Below are 23,377 nucleotides of genomic sequence, written 5' to 3' on the forward strand. Positions count from 1 at the left end.
TTGTCAGGTTAGGTGTTTTTATAATTTTTTTTTTAGAATGCGTCCTGTCAGTGTACATGTCCATTTGTGTTTCTGTGCCTTTTTATGTTCCATGTATGGACCACAATGGAAACAAGCCTTGGCTTTATTGTGTTTTATCCATTTTTGACCTGCGTTATTGACACTGTTATTGTCTTGTCTTTTAAAATGTTTTTTTTGTCATACGATTTGTGTCAAAATAAAGTATTCAATTCAATTCTAATACAACGAGCCTGAAGATTCTGTGGGTTGGGATGAGACCTTAACTGAATTAGATGAAATGCATGCAGCGATGGCGAGTCCCTTAGCATCAACCTCTAATAATACACGCATACCAAACACCCTCATGACAACCCCCTCAAACGCTGAGAATCCTACTATGCAAACTGGTAGAGGTCGCGCTACAATACATAGTCGTGGACGTTATAATAACATAGAACTGAGAGAACATTTTAACTTAAAACCTGCGGTGGGTCCACCTGACTTCGAGGCTTTCCATAATATTATTATGAGCACCGTGGACCGCGTTCTAACTAGAATTGAGAGCGTAACAACCGACGGTGATATCATACAGGTATCGTTAATAGGTGAGACTATGCCAGAAGCGGTTTATAGAAAGCTCACTAAAGGTTGTGATGATCTAGAGGCTTTCTACCTGATACTCGATCAGATAGTGCAATCAAATCATGCAATACTCGCTGATCCAACCTTACAACTGATGGCACAGATCGTACAAGTGCCTAGGGGTGAAGGGGGTGTCAGAAGAAAAATCGACGGTTTACTAGACAGCGAGATCTTAGCCAAGAAACGTTGTTACTTAAACATCATAATAAACCCCGATGATCAACAGTGTTTTGCCACGAACGTTGCGTTACTCTTAGATCCTTCTATAAATCAAGATATTGCCTACCAGAGAGGTAATGATTTACATACACTTGCAGATCTTCCTGAAGGAGGTGTGAGTTTCACCGATATACAACGCTTCGAGAGGGTTTTAAATCGTTCAATAATCGTATTCTTTCGAGATGATAAAGGTTTCTCGCATTATAATTCAGGGTTTGTAGGAGTGGAGCCCGCTCTCCATTTGCTCTTACATTCCGGGCATTACTACGGCATAACAAGATTACAGGCTTTTCTAGGCACACAGTACGTGTGTCTGGGGTGTTATGCGGGCTACAGTCGTAAAGGTGGACACACATGTAAGACTACTTGTTCCATATGTCACCACGCTGATTGCCATACAAAGCCAAAAGCGCTACGGCACTGTAAAGATTGCAATAGGATTTGTCAATCGTCTTTCTGTTATGAGCAACATAAAGCAAGTCGTCCGACCGCGCTAAAACAGCGATCTGTTTGCGAGGCATATAAAAAATGTGAAAACTGTGGTGATCTGTTCTACATCGGGGCCTCGAAACCAAAAGAACACGTGTGCAGGACGGCTATCTGTTACACATGTAAGGACCCTTTACCTAACGAGATGGCCATACGTGATCATAAATGTTATTTCAAAACATTACCCGTCGAGACTAAACCACCTCCCTGTCTAGTGTTTTACGATATTGAATCTTTTGTGGACTGCAATAATATTCATGTGCCGTATCTCATTTGCAGTCAAATTAATAATCCTAAGGACTCGTGGAGTGGCAAAGACTGCGTTAAGCAATTTCTTAAACATTTTCGAAAACGTCGCTATGCACGTCACACCTTCATAGCCCATAATAGTCGCGGTTTCGATAGCTATCTAGTTTTAAATCCGATGGTTAAAGATGGATTAACCCCCGATCTAATCACACAAGGTAGTAAAATCCTATGTTTAAACGATAAAACATTTCAACAATGTTATATAGACTCCGTCTCCTTTCTACCAATGAAATTAAGCCAACTACCCGAAGCAATGGGGTATACTGATCAAATGAAAGGCTATTTTCCCCATTCATTCAGCTCTCTAGACAACCTTAACTACATAGGTAACTATCCAGCACCAGAGTGCTATAACCCTGATGGAATGTCCACGTCAGAAAGAGCGAAATTCTTTCTTTGGTACGACAGCGTTAAGACAGGTGTTTTTAATTTTGCATCAGAAGCGCTACGTTACTGTACCAACGATGTGGATATACTCAGCCGCGGATGTCTGACATTTCGGGAGGATTTCATTAAAGAAACATCGGTCGATCCGTTTCAGTCTATCACCATAGCATCGGCCTGCTTACGAGTTTTCAAAACACAATATCTAAAGCCAAACGTTTTAGCCGTACCAGATCCATCCAATTATAAAAGTCAGAAATGTTACTCTACTGCAGCCATACAATGGCTCGAATACATGTCTAAAAAACATGGTATTTCCATAAAACATGCTTTGAATGGTGGCGAGACACATGTAGGCCCATACTATCTAGATGGATATCATGACAACGGCGTAGAGAAACACGCTTTCGAATTTTACGGCTGTTTTTTTCACGGGTGTACAAAATGTTACAAAGCCCACGATCTGAATCCTTTGACCCGTAAACTGTATGGAGAAATGTATACAGATAGTTTAGCTAAGATAGATGTTTTAAAATCAACGTACGGTATCTACACAACAGTTATGTGGGAACATGACTGGAAAGTTTTGAAAGATACAGACGTACAACTTCAAACTTTCCTTAAACAATATCTGTACAGTCTGACTGACGAATGTTTTGATCCTAGAGAGGCTTTGTACGGAGGACGCACATCAGCTATTAGATTACGTTACACTACAACAGCTGATGAGAAAATATCGTATAACGATGTGTGTTCTTTATATCCCCACGTTATGAGCAGTGCAGAGTATTTTTACCCTACAGGCCATCCCGTTATTATACGCAGTGATTTCAAGGACCTTATTTTGGACTGATCAAAGCAACTGTGAATCCTCCGCGGGGATTATTCTTCCCGGTACTCCCCTATAGAGGAAACGGTAAACTCCTATTCCCATTGTGCCGAACTTGTGCTCTCGCAAACAATCAGGAAAGTGATTGTCTGCACACGGATGTTGAACGCTCGTTAACAGGTGTATGGATTACCCCCGAGTTAAACAAAGCTATAGAGCTAGGCTATCGCGTAGCTGAAATCCACCAAGTATGGGATTTCCCTGAACGTAGTAACGATATTTTTGGCTCGTACGTTAAAGCTTTCTTGAAAGGTGTTGTGTATTGACATTCTAAGTTTGCCCCTTATTAGATAACGTCACGCCCCCTGCTAATAAGTACTGCCGTGATTGTAATCACCTGTGTTGAGTTTTCCACTAAAGAGCTGTCAACTGGAATTTACCCGTGTCTCGTGTCTCCTCATTATTATATGTTATACTAAATAACCAGATGAGTATACAACAAAACTGGCGACGAGGATAATACGGATCTCACGTTGTGTTTGTTATTGTCGGCAATAGTCCGCATCTGACGTGTTTGTTTGTTTTCGCGAGTGTGCAGCGCGACGTCGGGGCTGCGGTAACTTGGCAACGGTGCATACTGCTGTGTTGACACTGTTGCGGGCGGCGTATGGAGACGGAGAAAAGGTGAAATCTCCGCGATGGGAAGGAGACTGAGTAAATGAGGAGGGGCAGATGGTGCCAGATCCAAAGACAGTAACTCAAACGAAACAAGGACAGGACTAATTGCAGGAAGATGGCTGCACTGTTTGGACATATTGGACCATTCGAGGAGACGGAACAATGGAGTTCTTACACCGAAAGGTTTGAGTATTTTGCACTTGCTAATAAGATTGAAGAGGATATCATAGTACCTACATTCTTAAGTGTTATGGGAGCAAAAACGTATAACCTACTGCGCAGTCTGGTGCAGCCAGAGAAGCCAGGGGACAAGTCCTATGAAGACATAGTGGGAATATTAAAAGATCACTACTCTCCTAAGCCACTGGTCATTGCAGAGCGTTTCAGGTTCCATAAAAGGAACCAAGAAGAGGGTGAATCTGTTTCACAGTTTGTAGCTGTACTTAAACGCCTGTCTGAATATTGTGAATTTGGTATTTCACTCAATGACACCATACGTGACAGACTGGTGTGTGGTCTACGCAGTGAGTCTATTCAGAAACGACTACTGAGTGAAGCTAACCTGAGACTGGAAAAGGCCATAGAGATAAGTACGTCAATGGAAATGGCTGCCCGAGAAGCACAGCAGCTAAGTCTATCAGCCCAAGTGCACAAGTTGTCTTTTGAGGACAAGAAGACAACAGCTGGCAAGCCATGCTACCGCTGTGGGAGAATGGGGCATCAGCCATCAGAGTGTTGGTGTAAAGACGTAGACTGCAGAAACTGTGGTATAAAAGGCCATATCGAACGTGCTTGTGGTAATAGGAAGACCCAGACATACAAACAGCACACTGAGATGAAGAAAGGTGGTTTCTACAGAAACAAGAAGAAACGTGTGAATAAGATGGAGCACGAACAGGACGAGCAGAGTGACTGTGAGTCTGATGATGATGATGATGATACTGTACATGTGTTATCTGTGCTGGACAGTGATGATGGATACTGGGTCACACCACTGTTGGACAATAAAGCAGTGCGGATGCAAGTGGACACCGGCACACGTGTGTCCATGGTATCGGAGGCTGTTTTCAGAGAGAAGCTGCAGCACCTGACTCTTCGAGTGAGCAAATTGAAGTTAAGGACCTACACTGGAGAGGCTGTTCCAGTGTTAGGAGTTGTGAATGTGACAGTGGAACACAACAAGCGGAAGAAGACTCTTCCACTGTACATCATTCGTGGAAACCGTCCAGCTCTGCTAGGACGGCGATGGCTTGAGAAACTCAGACTGAACTGGCAAGAAGTGTTGATGGTTAAGGATGGAGACACAGGCCCCCTACAGGAGATTTTGAAGAAGCACTCCAAAGTTTTTGGTGGAGACCTTGGTAGCATGAAGGACATTACTGTTAAGCTGACAGTCAAACCAGGAAGCACACCGAGGTGTTTAAAGGCTAGACCTGTTCCGTATGCCATCAAACCCAGGGTAGATGCAGAACTAGACAGATTGGTGGAGAGTGGGGTATTGGCGCCAGTGAGCACCAGTGAATGGGCCACGCCGATTGTTCCAGTCATGAAGAAGGATGGGGGTCTAAGACTCTGTGGTGATTTTAAAGTCACTGTGAACCCTGTCTTGATTGCAGAACAGTATCCACTACCCCTCATTGATGAACTCTTTTCTGGTTTAGCTGGGGGACAGAAGTTTAGTAAGATAGACTTGTGTCAGGCATATCTCCAGATGCATGTAGATCCAGAGTCACAGGAACTGTTGACCATAGTGACACACAAGGGGCTATTCAGGTACCAGAGGCTTCCTTTTGGGATTACTTCTGCTCCAGCACTTTTCCAAAGAGCAATGGACCAGATCCTAAGTGGGCTACGAGGGGTCCAGTGTTACCTGGATGACCTGCTTATCACAGGACCGGATGAGCAGTCGCACTTAAGGAACCTGGGGGCCACACTGCAAAGACTGGAGGAATATGGTCTTAGAGTCCGGGAAGACAAATGCGAGTTTTTCCAACCTTCTGTCGAGTACCTGGGGCACGTGATTGACAGCACTGGACTCCACAAAGCACCGTCAAAGGTGAAGGCTATTGTGGAGGCTCCATCTCCGACGAATGTGAGTCAGTTGAGATCATTCCTTGGCCTGCTGACATACTATGCGAAGTTTGTGCCTGACCTTGCCAATAGGCTGAAACCGCTCCATGAGCTGCTACACAAAGCCCAAACATGGAATTGGACAGACAAATGTGAGGCAGCTTTCAAAGGAGCAAAGACAGCCCTCTCTCAGTCTGAAGCCCTCACCCACTTTGACCCCGCCTTGTCACTTCGGCTGGCGTGTGACGCCTCACCTTATGGTGTGGGTGCAGTAGTATCGCACATCATGCCATCAGGGGAAGAGAGACCTATCGCCTTTGCATCACGGACGCTGAGCAAAGCGGAAAGCAATTATGCGCAGATTGAGCGTGAAGCACTGTCTATAGTGTTTGGAATAAAGAAATTTCATCAATATCTCTACGGCAGGAAATTCACGCTACTGACAGACCATCGACCTCTCACCTCTATCTTCGGTCCTCATACAGGCATTCCATCGCTTGCGGCCAGTCGTATGCAGCGATGGGCTTTGTTGCTGTCTGCCCACCGGTATGACATTAGGTATAGGAAGTCGGATCAGCACGGGAATGCTGACGGGCTCTCGAGGCTCCCGTTGCCTGTCACACATAATCGGACACCACAAGCGGAGATCTTCTACTTCAAGGAAGTGACCGCTGCTCCAGTGACCTCAACTCATGTGAAGAAACACACACACACGGACCCGGTCATGTCTGAGGTTATGGACATCGTCACTCGTGGACGGGGAGGGGAGATAACACCAAGCTTGAAGCCTTACCTGGTGAGACGAAACGAGTTGTCGGTCCAGTCTGGATGCCTATTGTGGGGCTATCGTGTCATTATTCCCCCACCACTGAGAGGGAAAGTGCTTGACGAGCTCCACTCTGGACACTGTGGGGTCGTGCGTATGAAGGAAATTGCACGCAGCTATTTCTGGTGGCCAGGCCTGGATGCAGCTATAGAGGAGAAAGCAAAGTCATGTTCTGCCTGCCAGAGAGTGAGAAACCTCCCACAGCTGGCTCCATTACATCCGTGGGACTGGCCTGAAGAACCATGGCAAAGAGTCCACATAGACTTTGCTGGACCATTGGAGAACCACATGTTCTTAATCGTAGTCGACGCTCATAGCAAATGGCCTGAGGTTGTCGTCATGACGGGCACCTCCTCTATGAGGACCATCGAAGAGCTAAGGTCTATCTTCAGCCGCTTTGGTCTACCACAACAGCTGGTTAGTGATAATGGCCCACAACTAGTGTCTGAAGAGTTCAAGACATTCATGGAGGAGAATGGTATTCAGCACATCAAGTCTGCACCCTATCACCCTGCTACCAATGGGCTCGCTGAAAGGTTCGTACAGACCATGAAGCAAGCTCTTAAGTCCTCTCAAGGTACACAGTCCATCAACAGGCGCCTCAGTGCTTTCCTGCTGTCATACCGAAACACACCTCATGCTACGACAAAGGTCTCGCCTGCCTCGGCTATGCTCAAGAGACAACTCCGCACTCGACTTGACCTCCTGAGACCCCAAAAGACGAGGGAGATTGTGCATATGCAACAGAGAGCTCAAGTGGAGAGGCGAGCGAAAGCAAAGTTTCGGAGCTTCACAGCTGGAGACCGGGTTCTCGCCCGGAACTATACAAAAGGGGTCAAATGGATGCCTGCAACAGTTGTTGCAAAAACGGGTCCTGTGTCATATACAGTAGAAACCAGGGATAATCTCATCTGGAGAAGACACATCGATCAACTGCTCCACACGGCTGGTTTCCATGATGACTCACCTCAGCCGCCATCCTTTGTTCCAGAGCAGGAGACCTACCAGGAGCAGCATTCATCACCAGAAGAGCCCCAGACGCAACCTGCAAGAGTGGCCCCTGTCCCAGGCACACCTAGGCCTATCCCAGCCATCACTTCTCCCAGACCCGGACTCCTACAGTCCTCCCCAAAAGACAATGAAACTGACTTGCCTACAGGTCGTTACCCCAGTAGAGTCAGACGCCCTCCTGATAGACTAACCCTTACAATTGGGGCAGAATAATCCCCAGGGTTCAGTCTGGGAATTGAGGTAGTCTACCCTCTTTCCCTAGTTCAGGCAAAGGTTACTAGCCCATGAAAGTTTAAGTTTAAATATGATTTGTTAAGTTAATTATAGAATGAAGGATACCAAACCACAGTGACACTTAGTGTTTTTTTTGTTAATGTTTAAGTACTTACTTTTTAGGGGAACCTTCAAAGTTAAGGGGGAGGGATATGTTGTGTATTGACATTCTAAGTTTGCCCCTTATTAGATAACGTCACGCCCCCTGCTAATAAGTACTGCCGTGATTGTAATCACCTGTGTTGAGTTTTCCACTAAAGAGCTGTCAACTGGAATTTACCCGTGTCTCGTGTCTCCTCATTATTATATGTTATACTAAATAACCAGATGAGTATACAACAAAAGGCAAGACAGAATCGAGCGGCTACCCCTCTGACGTGGTCACCGAGGCCGAAAAAGATCGATACATAACCGAATACCATAGCCGCGAAGGGGTACTGCTAGATAAGGCCTCAATCATATCGAACCCCGCTAAAAGGTGTCTGTTCAAATTGATGTTGAATTCTTTTTGGGGTAAATTTGCTCAACGCTCTAATTTACCAAACACTGTGTTATTAAGAAACCCTACAGAGTTCTTTAAACTTTTATTATCTGAAGAATATAATGTCAAGTACTTTTCATTCCTTAATGATGACATAGCATTAGTACAGTGGGGTTATACGGAGCGTCATCTTCTCAGTCAAAGAGATACCAATATTTTCATAGCATCCTTTGTGACAGGTTATGGCCGTATGCATCTGTATAGTTATCTACATAAACTTGGTGAAAATGTTTTATATCATGACACTGATAGTGTGATTTATAAGACAGATAAAGATGATGAGAGTTTGCCTTTAGGATCCTATTTAGGTGAACTGACTAGCGAGCTACGCCCGGACGAATCCATCATCGATTGGGTAACTTGTGGACCCAAATCATACGCCTATCGTACAAACCAAGACAATGTTGTCTTGAAGGCTAAGGGGATTACCCGGACTTATAATAGCTGCAAAACGGTCTCATTTGGGTCTATGTGTAATTTAGTTGAACATTATCTAAAACGTGACCCTTCAACCCCTGACCACATCCCATATGCACCCCAATTCAATATAAACAGATGTAAAAAAGATTTAACTCTTTCTAACGCCAACGTCTTGAAGAAGGTCAGAGTGGTTTACGATAAAAGACGCTTATACTCTGACGGTACGACGAAACCTTTTGGGTATTGAGTGAAAAAATGGAGTTTACAGCTGAATATGATTTTGATCCTCGTTTAGAACTTCCCATGTCCACAATTATAGCGGGTCCTAGTGGCTGTGGGAAGACCTATCTTGTACAGAAAATATTAGAAAATTGTAATGAATCTTTGTCAAATGTACCAGATAATATTGTATGGATTTATGATTGCTATCAACCAATGTATGATGAACTGTTGAAGACAATAAAAATCACTTTTGTCAAAGGGTTGCCAGAATCATTTAACGATGAGACACTATTCCCTAGGAATTGGCCAACATTTTTACCCAGTACAGACACCATCGCAAGATGAGTGTGATAATGCTTACACAGAATCTTTTTCAAGGGCTATGTAGTCGTCGGGTAGGTTATCCAGTGTACATGTCCACACGGTCCTCGTCTAGGGCTCCTCGGGTGAAGGCACCAGGGTAAGCTGCCCAGCCTGGATAAGCACACTAGCTGGTACGAGGAAACGTTGGTGATGCTGGTCACTGTAGAACGGTAGCCGCACGATACACTATACATAAATAGACTATTACTGAATTAATAGAATAGGTCGAACTCGACGGTACAGCGTTAAACTCTGATACTTCAGTTATTAATTCGCACGCGGTCTCAATGCTCTATTTGGGGCCAAACAGGCCATACTTCACCGCACGTTGTATCGTGGGTGAGGCTTCAACTTATTGGGTAACTTAACTTCTGTATTCACCTGCGCCGTATTTATACGTTAGGTGAACAAACTAGTACCAGCCTTATTCCTGTCTCGTATTCTTGCGCAGAGCCGTTCATGTCCAGGCAAGTCTTTGGCGGTGACTTTGAACTAGACCTTGGGGGTATGGCAGTGGCGCCTAAGGGACCGCTGTCCAATAGGAGAACGAAATATTATGGTCTGTACTAGGTAAAGGGATATCCCGTGTATATGTACAAGGAATACACAAGGGATATCAAACGATATACAAATATTATGCAATATATATCAAGTAGTAAATATATATATTCGGTTTAATCTGATCCTTCGTAACAGCCGCCTCCTAATTAGTCCCACCTAATTAGATAAGCAGAGACAGATTAACCGCACTGTCCACTACTCAATGTTCGTTGTGAGGGTAGGGCAGTTCACAAAGTCAGGGGGTCATGGTCGGCATCAAAAGTGTCGGGGAGCCTTGGCAACTCTGTCAGCCTCGCCACGGGCCGGGTGTATGTCCGCCCTTGGACGAGCACTTCTGCCGCTCTGACCTTTCCGTCGGCACCAGTGATCACTTTGCTTACGCGGCCGGCCGGCCACATAGCTCGGGGTAGTGACTGGTCGATAATCATGACGACTGTTCCTTCTGTCAAATTGTCTCTTTCTTTCACCCATTTCTGGCGGGTCTGTAGAGACGGTAGATAGTGGAGGAGGAAACTGTTCCAAAACTTGTCAGCCAGTACTTGACTGTACCTCCACATTCTTCTGCCGTTCGCTTCTTCAGGCCTGTACACTGTCTGTGGTAGCGCGGGGTCCAGCCGCACCATCAAGAGAGTGTTGGGGGTGACTGGGTCGACATCTGCTACATCACTTGAGACGTAACCGAGGGGCTTTGAGTTCAATACTCCCTCGATCTCCGTGAGGACTGTCGTGAGGACTTCTTCCGCCACGGTCTGGGCCCCAAGCACGGCGTACAGGGCTGTCTTTATTGAACGTACTTCTCGTTCCCAAGTTCCACCGAAGTGAGGTGCATTCGGGGGATTAAACTGGAAATCAATCTGAGAGGGAGCGAGGTGGGTCTTAAGTTCTGGGCCCATAGCTTGGAAGCTCTCTCTCAGCTCTCTTTCTCCGCCTTTGAAGTTTGTCCCGTGATCAGACAATAATATAGACGGTTTCCCTTTCCGCGACAGGGGGGTAGGTCAGCCATCCGGGGTATACTGGGCTGTGCTCGCCATTTACGACAGTCTAGACAAGTCCGCTGGAAGCGTTGTACTGCTTCTCTTCCTTGCAGTATCCAATAACGACGTCTGATCTCCGCGAAGACTCTCTCTGCCCCGGCGTGGTGCACGTCCTCGTCGTATTTCTTGATGATGAGCTCTGTGACCTTGTGTCGGCTGTTTAAGACTATCGGGTACTTGACGTCATCCGGTAAGTCTGGGGCTCTCCTCAGACGACCACCCACTCTGATGAGATTATGGGCGTCGCTCTCAGGGGCTAAGTGGAGCAGTCTGCTGTCTGACGGGACTGGCTTTGATCCCTGCAGACAGTCTAGCTCGTCGGGGAACGAGTCTCTCTGGGCTCGCTGTAGCAGAAGGAGTTCTGCTTCTTCGTAGTTAGCTGCAGTAATGTCAGTAGTGGGCTGAACCTCTGGGTGGTGCCACAGGAATGTCTTTAGCTGCGCACTCTCAAGGGTGAGGCAGTCGTCTATGTTGGGATCTGTGGGGACGAGTGTGTGTGTCAACCCACAGAACATAGATTTCTTCTTCTCTGCCTCCTCTTCACTCGCCTCCCGTGGGGTGGGTGTAGGCCACTCTTCTTCCGGGAGCTTGAGGAACTCGGGCCCGTCACTATATAGATTGTGACGGGTGAGGTCATCCAGGGACATTCCCCGGGTGATGACGTCAGCTGGGTTGTGTTTTGTGTCCACATACCTCCAGCTTGCTGCTTCTGTTAAATCTTGGATCTCTGTGATTCTGACTCCCACGAAGACCTTGTATCTACACGAATCGGACTGGATCCATGTGAGTACGGTCATGTCTGACCACAGGATTGTTCTTTGCACCGGGATGGTGAGTTCACGTTGGATTAACATGGCGAGTTGCGCTCCTGCTAGGGCTGCGCAGAGCTCTAGACGCGGGATAGATTGTTGCTTGCGGGGGGCTATTCTTGAGCGAGCCAGAATGAAGGCAGTATGTATTTCTCCTCCCTCCTCTCGGGCCCGCAAGTAGGCCACCGAACCGTAGGCTACTTCGGAGGCGTCGCTGAAGACGTGCAGGTCCATCTGGCACGTCTCCGGCCTCACTGTGGGTGGGAAGTAGCTGCGGCGTATGTTGACACCTGGGAGCGAGCTGAGTTCTGTCTCCCACTCTCTCCATGTGGAGGCAAGGTGTTCGGGTATGGGGTCGTCCCAGCCCTGGTCCTTGTCCCATAACGCTCTTACAATCATCTTTGCCCTGGTGGTGTAAGGTAGAATACATCCCAACGGGTCATATTGTCTGGCGAGTGTTCTGTATACACTCCGTCTTGTGGTCGGTAGTGAAGTCGACCTTCCCTGCTCCTTGGTCAGGGGTGTGTGTTTATAATGGAGCGAGTCTGTTTTGAAGCGCCAGACTAGTCCTAATGTCATTTCTTGGGCTTCTCCTGGGATGGTCGCCATCCAGGTCTCGCTGCTTGCTGCCTTGTCCTCTGGGGAGAGGCTGCGCAAAACTTGAGGGTCGCTGCTGGCCCACTGCCGGAGATCAAAGCCGCCTTTGATCAGGGAGGCGCGGAGCTTGAGTAGGAGGGCCTCGGCTTCTTCTGGCGTCGAGACGCTTTGCAGACAGTTGTCCACGTAGAAACTATTTCCTACACTTTGTCGGACCTCTTCATCAGCTGCTGGGTCCTCTGCGACGTGTTTTTGCAGTGCAAACGTAGCACAGCATGGGCTGCATGTGGTTCCGAAAGGGAGGACTTCCCATTGATAGATGGATGGTTGCTCATCCCCGATCCTCTCTCTCCATAAGAACCGCAGCAGGGGCTTGTCCTCCTCCACTAGTCACACCTGCAGGAACATCCCTTTGATGTCGCCGCTGATGGCCACCTTGTCTTGGCGGAAACGTAGCAACACGCCTAGTAGGGAGGGGCCGAGTGTTGGGCCGGGCAAGAGCTCTTTATTCAGATTTTGTGATCCGATCTGGTAGCTGCAGTTAAACACAATACGATCCTTGCCGTTGTGGTGGACTTTGTGGTGCGGCACGTACCATGATTCGGTCGTCTGATCGGCCTCTTTAATGTCAATTTTCTTTATGTGTCCCGCTGTGATTAGCTTGTCAATCTCAGCGCGGTACACAGTCGCTTGAGCGGGGTCTCTGGCTAGGCGCCGCTCTGTGTTCGATAGATACCGCTCCGTCGCTTCTTTTGGGGCGTGGAAGGTAGGCATACCCTCTCGCCTCAGGAGTGGAGTTGCGTATCTCATCACTCGGTTGACTTTGACTCTCTTTGTCCCCCGCTCGAGGAGGGCTATGGCATAAATGTCTTCCTTGGAACGAATGTGTTTCTTTTCGTTCTTAAAGGGCATTGTCTCTAGTGTCCATAGCCTCTTGACGTGCTGTAGGAGGGTGGTGTCTTCTTCTGTCACTCTGGAGTGGATGCAGCGAGTGGCTGCTGTTCGGTTAGGAGACCTAGAGAGGGGGCCTTGTAGTGTCCATCCTAGGCGGGTCTCGACTGCTGCTGGACAGCCTCTGGGCCCAGTGTGGACCCGGTCCATCGGGACGATGAGGTGTGCATGGTCGGATCCTATCAGCAGGGTCGGGGTGGCACCGTCTATGAGCGGTATAGGTAGTTGACGCAGGTGCACATATTTATCCATCAGCTTGGCGATGGGGTAGGTGTACTGCGACAGGCCTATGTCTTGGCTGGTGAAAGCGTTAGTGATCCTATACCGTCTCTCTGGCTGCCCGCTTGCTGCGATAGTGAAGGAGACATTCTCGCCCTTTATCGTCTTCAGGTCTCTTCTTATTGTCCGAATCGTCATCGTTTCTTCGCTCCCCCGCAGCCCCAGCTGGGCCGCAGCGGACGCGAGGAGAAGGGTCTTCTCTGACCCGTCGTCAAGGACGGCGTAGGTGTCCATGACCTTGTCTTCGTAACTCAATGTTACGCGGACCACCTTCAAGAGCACCCGGGCGCCCCCGCTGCTGGCGGGGTCAATGTACATAACACTTGCCTTTGTGCTGCTTGAGGGTGCAGGCTTTCTTCTGTTACTGTCATGTAGGACGTCCAAGTGGGCTCCGTCACACCGACTACACCTCTTCTTTAAGCGGCACTCGGCTGCCATGTAACTGCGCGCACATCGGTAACAGCGTCGGTTGGACTTTATCCATTGACTCACCTCGTCGGCGGTCATCTTCTTGAACGTGTCACAGTGTGACAGCCAGTGTTCCTTTTCGCAGTATGGGCATACAATCTTCCACTTCTCTTTCATCGAGGGGGTACTGTGGTTCTTGTTGCTCGGTACTGATTCGGCTTGGTGCATGACGGTCACCAGCCTGCGGCCATCGTTTGCTCTCCTAGGTCCCTCTCTGGAGCTTGGTGTGCTCCGCACGAACGTATCCAACCGTAGGCTGTTGACTTCTCTCGCCAGGAAGTCGGCTAGGTCTAGGAGGGATGGCTCGGGACCGTTAGGATCACGGTGGTCTCTTTGCCGCCTGAAGCGCTCTTGTCGGGCGGGCGGAAGCTTCTCTAAAATCCTCTCAACATTAGAGTTTGCGTACAGTTCGTGCATACCCTTTTCCTTTTGCGCCCCCAGCATCCCTACCAGGGATTGTACCTTGATAGACAGGTCATCTAGTGAGCGATTGTCTGTGGCTGGGGGTAGACGGTCAATATTCCTTATCTCTTGTATTACGTAGTCCCATATACGTCCATATCGTTGGTCGAGGGCTGCTAGAGCCGCGGTGTACGGGGTAGTAGAGGTGGAATATGCCAGCGCTATATTGTGCGCTCTGGGCACCTTCAGGTGCTTGAGTAGGATAGCATACTTGTACGGTTCATCAGTTACATCGGACATCATTGTCTCTAAGCACATTCGTAGCTCTGTGTACTGTGCTCTGTTCTCGTGTGTGAAGTCCAGGAACGTCGGTGTGCCAAGGTACGATGCCATGGATGGCTGGCACATCAGTGAGCGTTGGAGGAGAGGCCTCCTAGGCGAGTCTCCTCTTACATGTCGTGGTGGGCTGGTACCTATCGGGTACCAAGGCCCGCGTACCCAGGTGCTGTTCCTCGGGGCTGGTCGTGCGTCAAGCTCACCCGTGAATTGAGTCGGGGGTCTGTAGCGCAGAGCCGCGGGGGTAGAGTCTGGGCTGTACTGGACCTCCTGGTCCTGTGGAGTACGGTGATGCTGTTGGGCTTGACTCTCCTCCTCTCCCTCTTCTTCTTCCTCTGCCAGGTCATCTAGATCCTGTAGTCGTCTATTTAGTATCTCCGCGGCATAGGCCGGTTCTTCCCTGTTGCTGGGTCTCGCTTGGACCGGTCGGGGAAGGGGTTCGGAGAGGGGTATAGGCTCTCTCTGTTGGCCGGGCTCAGGGTCGCTTGATCGGGTAGGGGAGGGTGCCCTAGACCCTTGTCTTGACGAGGCCCTGGAGCCCCGTGCGGAGGGAGGGGGGGTTACCCTGGCAATCAGCTGCTCCATTATCTGCGCTTGTAATCGGTCGCGCTCGGCTTCGCGCTTGGTGAGAGCGAGGTCGCACTCTGCTTCGCGTTGGGCACCGGCGGCGGCGCGCTGGGCTTCGGCGCGGTCTCTTTCCATATTCTCTTCCGTCTGGAGGCGTCTAGTCTCTAGGCGTATGCGGTCTTCGTCACTCCGTTGCTGCGCCTGAAAGCGCTCTCGCTCGGTCGCGGAGTGTTCGCGTTCACTAAGGGCTTGCGCCTGGAGTTTCGCGTAGAAGCGTTCTCGTTCCATGGAAGAATGTTCGCGCTCTCTAAGCATCTGTGCTTGGAGTCGATCGCGTTCGGTTGAGGCTGCCAGGGTGGCGATAAAGGCCTGTGCCAGCATCTTGTCCGCCTCGCTGGGGGACGACACTGGTAGAGGTGATCGGCTTCTGGTAGTACTCGTTGGAGATCTGTTCTCCTCTTGCGTACCGAGGAGATCCATCTCCTGGGTGCGCGTCTCTTCTTGTGGTGGGTCGGGTTCCGTCCCTGAAGGGCTTTCTTTATCCTGGAGCTCTCCGGGGACTACCTCGTCGACGTTGGCGGGGGGTAAAGTCATGTCAGGTCCCTCCTGGTCCCCCCCGTGAGCTTGGTCAGTTACGTTAGAACCCACTAGGGTCTCTACTGGCGGGGTCGCCTGGTCGGTAGGGTTTGACATAATTTTACTATCCGCTTTTTCCGCGTTTAACGTCTGTAGAAAGCTAGGTAGTATACTGGCAGCGTAGTCCTCTAAGTACTGAGGTGGATGCCGTCTACGCTGCGGGCGATCTATTTTAGGAGAACTGTTTGTGGAGTGTTCATCATTGGCCATGTCAATATTAATACTATATTAATATTACGCTAGTTACCATCCGGCTCGAAGGACCAATTGTAACTGAGGGGTACAATTCCCTGACTGTATTATATAAGTATGGTATCATTAAACCACTACTGTCTTATGTACATTACTACTGGCCATACAGTACACAGGTATATCAGATGAACACTTCCACAATGACACGGTTCCACACAAAACTGGGTTATAATATTTATTAGCAGCAATGATAGTATATAACAATACTTTACGTAGGGTCGCGCTTATAAGGCGAAGAATGTGCGTGAGTAAATCAATAACGTAAGTCCATTATCATATTACGCAGGAGATAATGAATACCACCTGTATCTTAGGAATTATATCTATGGTACACTAGTAAGGCAGCGGGAGATACTGGTAGGGTCCCTCCGGTTGTAGGCCAGCAAGGGGGGAGGATTTGTCGGTAGTAGAGTCTGGGTCAACGAAGAATAGGGAGACTCCAAGTACAGGAGACGGTGCAATAATCTCTTGATCCGCAGACGAATAACAGCTGTTCTCCGGCATGCAGCTCCGCATGGACGAAAGCTAGCCAGCCTCAGGCTTCTTAGAGGCGGGCTCGACGTTGCTCCTCACAGGGTAAATCCCACACAATTGTGGGTGTAGACGATTCTCCGCTCCATCAGTTACAGGACCAAAGCAAATATAATCCAGCCGAAAAGGGCTATGTAGTCGTCGGGTAGGTTATCCAGTGTACATGTCCACACGGTCCTCGTCTAGGGCTCCTCGGGTGAAGGCGCCAGGGTAAGCTGCCCAGCCTGGATAAGCACACTAGCTGATACGAGGAAACGTTGGTGATGCTGGTCACTGTAGAACGGTAGCCGCACGATACACTATACATAAATAGACTATTACTGAATTAATAGAATAGGTCGAACTCGACGGTACAGCGTTAAACTCTGATACTTCAGTTATTAATTCGCACGCGGTCTCAATGCTCTATTTGGGGCCAAACAGGCCATACTTCACCGCACGTTGTATCGTGGGTGAGGCTTCAACTTATTGGGTAACTTAACTTCTGTATTCACCTGCGCCGTATTTATACGTTAGGTGAACAAACTAGTACCAGCCTTATTCCTGTCTCGTATTCTTGCGCAGAGCCGTTCATGTCCAGGCAAGTCTTTGGCGGTGACTTTGAACTAGACCGTGGGGGTATGGCAGTGGCGCCTAAGGGACCGCTGTCCAATAGGAGAACGAAATATTATGGTCTGTACTAGGTAAAGGGATATCCCGTGTATATGTACAAGGAATACACAAGGGATATCAAACGATATACAAATATTATGCAATATATATCAAGTAGTAAATATATATATTCGGTTTAATCTGATCCTTCGTAACACATATCCTGTTGCACTTTTAACATTTCGCTCGTGACGGCTCCACAGGTGTTAAGACATTCTAACCATGTATTCACCGGCACGGTAAATAGAACTCTCAAGGGTCCAGATGCATACCGTTTGAAAATGGTCATAACCCCTACCCCTATAACTCCGGGGTTGCTCTGTATAGAGACACATGCTGTGTAATATACAAGATAACCTTCTAAGTCACTGGAGCATGTTAACAGTTTAATTAACTGTCCTTCCTTGAGTTTTCTGGCGGCCAAACCGTCTAGCGCGTCAAAAGAATTCTTTTTTACTTGCCAGAACTCTCTTTCGCTTAAATAGATCTCAGGCCTTTCTCCATCGCCTTCGAAGTTCTCAGGACCCAGTTTGTATATCGCAACTCGGTCCAATCTTCCTTCATATTCCAGACACAATATTCCGTCGCTCGTTGCCCACACTTCATTATAAATACCCCTTCCATATCTGTAAGGGGCTCTCAATAAGGCCCTAATACGAGCTATTCTAGCAGATGTATGTATAACAGGTGTACAAATATTGTCAGCCATTGCGTTCATAGATCTATCAGTCACAATCAGAAACATATATATAGTTTTTTTCCCCCTACATTACGCCCCCATTTATGTCATGGATAATATCACACACCTTCCACAAACTAAAACATACCCCCATAACTCCTCCTGTACACATACTAATAATGCTAGCCCTTATTAGTAACCTAGTGAAACTCTCCATCGAAATAATACTGCTTTGATCACCCGCGATGAAACCTACGGTAGTAGGGCTTTCCACTGTCTCTATCTGTACAGACATATTTTATGTTCAGGTCTTAAGTTTCAACTTTCTTTAATAGTTGTCATACAGAAGTACAGAATACTTTTATACAGAAATGCTTCGTGCGGCTCTATACGGCTCGCGTTGGGCTTATCCTCGTAAACAGATTGACATTTACACGTATAGCTAAACACACACCTCGGACGAGTGCAAGGTGGAACTCGTCGGGTCGTAAATCGGCTTTTTTTTGGCAGGTGGCGAACACTATAGTTTTGGAACCATCTTATCGGCCCCACTCATTCTAAAAAAAAGAGTTGTTGTTGTTTTTTTCAATCGCTCTAGCGAACACACACACGCACCAGCGCCTTCACGACAACGCAGGGGGTTTGTTGGTTCAGAACAACACTCTAGCGAACACACACACGCACCAGCGCCTTCACGACAACGCAGGGGGTTTGTTGGTTCAGAACACACACGCACCAGCGCCTTCACGACAACGCTCTGTTGGTTCAGAGCAACTACAGTTAGTTAGAGGGTGAAATGTTCCGTTTACGGCTCGACACCCTATCATAGTCGTGACCCGTTCATAACCACGGTACTGCACAACGGAGTCCACCAGCAGCAGCAGCAACAGCGCATTGGGGCGAATTCTTTCTACACACCAACAGCAAACAGACACATTTGAAATGCTTATTCTTAAGATTCAAACACCAGTTGGAATAAATGCACTTTCTGAAGAAATATAAGGTATTTGACATTAGGCATTTTGGAATACACAAAATCTTAAGACTTGGGCACACACTAAATGCATTTTATTCTGAAGATACACACAGACACACACGCACACACATTTATTCTGTAAACCATGGAATACACACTTTTATTCAGAAGATTGTTGTGAAACTATATTCTGAAGATACACACATTTTATTGTGAAGATACACACAAAATACCTTCTGAAAATAAAAACTTCTGAATCTTTTTATTTAAAAAAAATAAAATCTGAAAACGGAAGTCCACCCTCTTACAAACCCCCTCCCCTTCCGTAACCAGATGGCCCACCCCTTCCGAAACCGGATGTCCCTCCCTCAAAACCGGATGTCCCGCCTCCTTACATCCTCGACCAATCAGAGAAGCCCTAGGGCAGGGGTGGCCAACCCGCGGCTCGCGAGCCGCATGCGGCTCTTTGCCCGTCAATGTGCGGCTCTTCCATCCATAAAAAAAATTAAAAAAAAATAAAAAATTTATATTTTTTTTTATTTTTTTTTTTATTTTTTTATTTTTTTTTGGTATTTTTTTTTTTATGTCACTCATTCCATAAGGACGTAGAATAAACATTTACAATTTTTTTTAAATGGTCCATTTGCATGTTCTTGGTATCTCTTGAATCTAGGGACATATATGGATCAGTGTCAGAAATAGTGTGTCTGTTACTAGGCTTGAGTAAATTGTAATGAACCAAAGGAGAATATCAATTCTATTTAAAAAAAAAATTATCTTTGACTGTAAATAACACCATGCTAAAATTGACCAGACCTGAAAAATCTAAGCAAATGAATAAAGGGAAGATGATTAAACAGAAGGTTTTGTAGATACAGTACTGAATTCTGCCATCTTTTTTATAATGTAAATTTCTCCACAATTTTTCATCATATTGCAACACCGTTTTTTGCAAGACGTTCACAGAAAGGTAGAGAAACTAACTGCGTTCTGTTTTATGGCAATAACGTTCAGGTTTGTGGGAGATAATCCCAAAAAATAAGAGAAATTAAAAAGTAAATCCAGAAGTCAGATGATTGACAGGGGCTGGTGTGAGCTGGGTAGGGTAGTTTTTCGAAATTTGAAAGCCCTGAGTCTCTTCCTTCAAAAGACTACACTCACTTTTGGCTGTGCCACTTCCTCCTGTCAATATGCGCCGGTTTCCGACTCAATGCCCTGAGATTTCTATAATCTTATATTTCACTAATAACAGTTAAAATAATTGGTAAACAAACATAATGCTGAAAATATAAACTTTTACTGTATATCTCGGGCTTAAGAGGTTAACCCTGTGAGGCCCAAATTAAAAAGAAATTAGCAACTTCAGAGGCCAGAGGGTGGGACATATAAACACATTTACTATCAAATAGCATTGTGAGGCTGAACAACAGGACCAATTGACTATACATGTGCTTAAAGGGGAACTATCTTATAAATGGCTTTTTTCAGTGTTTACCATTGTTTCTTAGCTATGTGGACTTATATTAATAGGATATATGTCTCTAATTCTCATATTGGCGAATTCTTCCAATTCTCCTCTCACAATATTCACCCTCACTGAACTGAGTCATCTGAAAATGTGCATATCTGTGATGTCAGAGATTTCTCAGCTGCATAATAATGTGGCAGTTGATGTGGCAGTTGGCACCAGGCCACACAGTGGTTGGAGCCCAGCCTCAAAACGGCTTAAGATCTTGAGGTAGAAAAATGCGGTTTTTAGTACTTGATTAGAAATACAAAACAATGCATTTTTTTTGAAAAAAACCTAGGTGTTCCATAGACTCACAGGAATTGTGTAAAAGTGCCCAAATAGTGAAAGAAATAGTAAAATAGTTCCCCTTTAACATTTTTTAAATAAACATTATTTTTTTAAATGGCTAAAAGTGATTTTGTAATTTTGCAACCGTGGGTCTCACAGGGTACTTTTAACCCTGTGAGGCCCAAATAAAAAAGACATTAGCAACTTCAGAGGCCAGAGGGTGAGACCTATAAACACATGAAGGGTGCCGTGACTGAAAAAAAAGGTTGAGAAACGCTGGTATATGGTGTGGCTCTTTGTGGTACCACAGTAATTTTTTTGTGGCTCTTAGTCTCTGACTGGTTGGCCACCCCTGCCCTAGGGGGTCATAAATCATCTAAAAAGGGGGCGTGGCTACACCCAATCAAACTAAAAGGGGCGTGTTTTGCATAAACTGACAGGTGCCGAATACTTAATATCTCTCTAAGGGACATTTGCATGTTCTTGGTATCTAGGGACATCTATGGATCTCACTGTCAGAAATATTGTTTCTGTTACTAGGCTTGAGTAAATTGTGATGAACCAAAGGAGAATATCAATTTTCTTTTTTTCATCTTTGACGGTCCATGTTAAAAATGACCAGACATGAGAAATTCTATCAGTCATGCCAGCCCCTGTCAATCATCTGACTTCTGGATTTACTTTTTTATTTCTCTTATTTTTCGGGATTATCTCCCACAAATCTGAACGTTATTGCCATAAAACAGAGACATTTACATTATAAAAAATAACTGTACTTACAGTAGATTTCATTCACGGTTTGTGAATCATGCCTGGTGATACTAAATCCAGATTGAACTCTGCCATTGGAAAGGGGAGATTTGGCCCGATCCATAGATGTGCGACTTGGCCATACTAAGGTCATTTATAGGCCTGATATTTTATAATCATATTTCAAATTGCATGTGTCCGGATGGCAGAATTCAGTACTGTCTCTACAAAACTGTCTCCTGTTTAATCATCTTCCCTTTATTAATTTTTCTTAGATTTTTTGTACACGTGATCTCAAGAAGGTGGTGAATGTTTCATGTCTGGTCATTTTTTGCATGGTGTTATTCACCATCAAAGATGAAAAAAGAAAAGAAAATAATTATCTTGTTTGTGAATAATAAACATCTTGGAATACAGTTAATCTGGAACAATGAATTGCAACATCTTAATATCATGCTGAATTGGAACATTATATGGGAGAACATATTTTCATCTTCAAAAAACCTGGCACATAAACTGATAAATTACAAACTGGCCTCCAGATTTCATTGTGCATTTCAAATGAAACTTATACATGATCAATCTTGTAAGATATGTGACACAGGTGCATTGGGTAATTTCCTCCATATGTTCTCAGAATGCCTGGTTATAGAGCATTTTTTGGAGGATTAAGTCTCCACTGTATTATCTAATATGTTGGATGGAATGATCCTGACGTGTCCTGCATTACTCCTTCTTGGGGATGATTCAAATATCCCTCTGAACCTACAGAGGAGAATTATTTGTATGGTGGGTCTAACCGCAGCCAAGAAATGCATTCTTAAAAGATTAGGTTTGAACCTAAGATTAATATGAAATATTTGTGGCTGCAATATTTTCTGGATATATGTATATTAGAATGAAACCTCAGTGATTACAACATTGAATTGGACCAAGGCTGCTGACTTTGTTAAAACTTAGATTTAATCTAATGGACATTGAATTATGTGTATGATTGGACAAGTGGTAAATTTGTGATAAATCTCACAAATCTCTAAATTTGTTGTTGTTGTTGTTGTTGTTGTTGTGGTTGTTGTTGTTGTTGTGGTTGTGGAGTGCCGTTCTTCCATTTGGTGGATGAATGTGGTGTGCAATTGTCACGTCAAATGGCGTCTTCCAATCATGCTCTTTGATAGCAATTTGATTCTTGTTTTAGGGCCCCCCCCCCCCCCCCCCCCACACACACAAATCGATGGACGTAAATGGATGAAGTTGTTTCTTCTGTTCCTTTAATAAAAAAAAGATAGGTTTGGGCCAAGTCTTCTATTTCATGAAAACCACTGCCGTTTTGTATTTCATTTTAATCAAGACTCTCCCTATTCATTTTGACAGAGTCGTGGGATCAGGAATGAGCGGAAAAACATTGATGGGAAGAAGACATTTATGTCCTTCCTGTGTCACCCTCTCGTCTGCAGTCCATGCCGATTTGACTTGTCATCATAGAATCTGTATCACTTTCCCAGCCCTCCCCCTCCAGTGCACAGCATTGTGACATGGCAACAGTAAGACAAGTACCTGTAGTCTCAAGCATGATTCATTGCTTTGACTGAACCTGGGGGCGACATTATTCTTTTGTCCCATGGAACAACAGCGACACTATGAAATCAGATCATATAACATCATTTTCCTGCTGGGTTTCTTTGATGTAGCCAATGAAAGGGGTCTGGGAGTTTCTTTAGGGCAGTGGTTTTCAAACTTTTTTTAAGGAAGCCGCCGTTTCCAGAACAAATATTCCCACGACCCAAAGAGGATTTGGCAGGTTAATGTCTAAGCTAACTGGACAAA

Source organism: Notolepis coatsorum (assembly GCF_963971535.1).
Source record: "Notolepis coatsorum genome assembly, chromosome: 10".
Lineage (NCBI taxonomy): Eukaryota > Metazoa > Chordata > Actinopteri > Aulopiformes > Paralepididae > Notolepis > Notolepis coatsorum.